The sequence below is a fragment of the Carlito syrichta genome, unplaced genomic scaffold, assembly GCF_000164805.1.
Source record: "Carlito syrichta isolate Samal-C Ts95f unplaced genomic scaffold, Tarsius_syrichta-2.0.1 Scaffold308800, whole genome shotgun sequence".
In the NCBI taxonomy this organism is placed as follows: domain Eukaryota; kingdom Metazoa; phylum Chordata; class Mammalia; order Primates; family Tarsiidae; genus Carlito; species Carlito syrichta.
Window position 1 is genome coordinate 754,280 of NW_007252896.1, and position 3,378 is coordinate 757,657.

Consider the following 3,378-nt stretch of genomic DNA (forward strand, 5'->3'; position numbering starts at 1 on the left):
CTCTTTTCATTGCTCAAAACAACTTTTTTTTTTTGAGTTGGAGTCTCATTCTGTCGCCCATACTGGAGTGCAGTGGGCTCCGGCGATCCTTCCGCCTCAGCCTTCCAAATAGCTGGAACTACAGGCGTGCGCTACCACGCCCGGCTAATTTTTTGATTTATTGTAAAGATGAGGTCTCACCAAGTTGCCCAGGCAGGTCTCGAACCCGCGGGCTCAGGCAACTCACTCACCTCAGCCTCCCAAGGCGCGGGATTACAGGCTGAGCCACCGAGTCTGGCTTCAAAACAGTTTTGAACTTGTCAATTTTAATGCCTTTTGACTTTCTATGTTATATATTCCAATTTGACTTTCTATGTTACATGAATTTATTTATAAGGACTTAGTGCCCTTGAGGGAGATTCTGTCTTAAGTAAACTTGACTGGATTACAGGATACCCAGATATCTGGTTACACATTCCTTCTGGTTGTATCTGTGAGGATATGTTTTTGGAAGAGATTCACATTTTAAACAGTAGACTAAGCAAAGCGGACGGCCCTCCCCAGTGTGCGTGCCTTATCCAATCTGTTGAAGACTTGAATACAACAAAAAGGTGGAAGGAACTCTCTGCCTGAGTGCTTGAGCTGGAACATGGACCTTCTATTGCTGTCAGGACTCCAGATGCTCGGGGCTTGAGACTTGGACTGGAATCTACTCCATTGACTCTCTGGCTCCTTGGAACTAGACTACTGGCCTTCCTGGGTCTCTAGCTTGCAGGGAGAAGATGGTGGAACTTCTCAGCCTCCATAATCTCATGAGCCAATACCTTATAACAAGTCTCTTTATATATGTAGGTAGATAGCTCAATATAGACATAGACATAGACATAAACAAAGACATCTCCTATTGGTTCTGTTTCTTTGGAGAACCCTGACTAATATAGCAACACTTCTGCCATGCTCTATTAGTTAAAGCCATCACAAAGATGCACCCAGGATAGAGAGGAGAGAACATAGACCCCACTATTCTATGGGTGTGTCAAGGTCTCATTAGAAGAAGAGCATTGTGAGCAGGAGATATCAATACAGCCATCTTTGGAAAATACAATGTCACAGACATGGAATTGCTATTTTCTGCAATAAGCCTAATTGTGCTATCTGACTATTTAAACAATGTGTATATATAATGTTTATGAAAATATGAATTAAGTGTATGAAGAAGATATCCTTATCATCCTTTGGCAAAGGAGGAAAATGTTGTCAGATAGTTTACAAGAATGCTTGAGTTAGTGCTAGGATTTGAATCAGATTTATTGCTCTTAATTCAGAGCTCTTTCCTTTATTGCTAACCAGATGACTAAACAGAGCCACTATCATTTATATGAATGACCACAGCCTATCTCAATTATAATAGTAACAAATGTGCTGGCTCTCCAACCTCAGCATTTTAACCTTACCTGTTAGTTTGAATATTAGTATGAACTCTGAATGCAAATGATCAGATCTCAACTAAGCAAACTCAAAGAAAAGACAGTGTTGCTGTCTAACATGATGCTTCAGGTACCTGATAATTGAATTTGGTTTTTCAGGTGGTAGATCCTGGAATCGAAGTTGCACTTAGTGTCCTTCACAGTGATTCTGCCTTAGGTTTGGACTTTTCAGTGCCCACATGAAGAAGCCCCATTAAGACATACATGCACACACAATTGCCAAACTAAAATACAAACAAAAATGAAAACAGAAGTTTTTTAAATAGGCCTCTGCCTAGGTCAGGAATGCTACCCTTGCCCTGCTAAACATATACTGCATAAACCACAACCACCAAATTTCCAAGGAAGGACATTGAACTTGTGATGGCTCAAGGCATGAGTCTCCAGTCTCCAAATCCATTCCCAATGCCAGCACACTGCATCACTCTGCCACGGATTCACTCCTTCTGGGAGCTACCGCTACTTCTAGATCACAGTCAAGAACTAGGGCACAGCTCCTGGGTGGCCAGATATATTGGTCAAGTTTGAACCTGGTCCATGAAGTAAGAATGCTTCCTGAAAAAAAACATGAGCTGTAAATTGAAGCAGGAAGAAGAGGAAGAGCCCCAAATTATACATTTGAAATGCTTAATGAGGCATAGAAGGAACATACCTCAAAATAGTAAGCACCATCTATGATAAACCCACAGCCAGCATATTGCTAAATGGACAGAAACTGGGAACATTTCCCTTGAAAACTGGAACAAGAGCTGGGCTCAGTGGCTCAGCCTGTAATCCCTCGCCTTTGGGAGGCTGAGGTGAGTGGATTGCCTGAGTCCGAGGGTTCGAGACCCGCCTGGGCAGCGAGACCTCACCTCTACAATAAATCAAAAAATCAACCGGGCGTGGTAGCGCGTGCCTGTAATTCCGGCTACTCGGAAGGCTGAGGCAGAAGGATCGCTGGAGCCCAGCAGGTCGAGGCTGCAGTGGCCGGGAGCGGCCACTGCACTCCAGTCTGGGTGACAGAGTGAGACTCCAACTCAAAAAAAAAAAGAAAACTGGAACAAGACAAGGCTGCCCACTCTCACCCCTCGTTCAACACTGTGTTGGAAGTCCTAGCTAGAGCAATTAAACAAGAGAAGGAAATCACCAGAGGTATCCAGATAGGAAAAGAGGAAGTTAAGTTATCCCTCTTTGCTGACAATATGGTTCTATACCTTGAAAACCCGAAATAATCTGTCCAAAACCTACGTTCACTGATAAAGGACTTTGGCAAAGTCTTGGGGTACAAAATAAATGTGCAAAAGACAGTGGCATTCTTATACACTAATGACAAGCAGGCAGAGAACCAAATAAAAAGCACAATCCCATTCACAATAGCCACACACAAAAAATGAAATAACTCTGCATCTTCCTAACCAGAGAAGTGAAAGACCTTTACAATGAAAACTACAAAACACTGCTCAAAGATATCTAAGAAGACACAAACAAATGGAAAAATCTTGCATGCTCATGGATTGGAAGAATCGACATTGTTATGATGTCCATTCTACAAAAGAAAATCTACAGATTCAATGCAATACCCATTAAATTACCAACATCATTCTTCTCAGACCTGGAAATGACAATACAGAAATGTATATGGAAACATAAATGATCACGAATAGCCAAAACAATTCTCATCATAAGCAACAAAGCAAGCCGGGCTCGGTGGCTCAGCCTGTAATCCCGCGCTTTGGGAGGCTGAGGTGAGTGGATTGCCTGAGTCCACGGGTTCGAGACCCACCTGGACAACTTGGCGAGACCTCATCTCTACAATAAATCAAAAAATTAGCCAGGTGTAGTAGTGCGCACCTGTAGTTCCAGCTACTTGGAAGGTTGAGGCGGAAGGATCGCCGGAGCCCAGCAGGTCGAGGCTGCGGTGGCCAGGAGC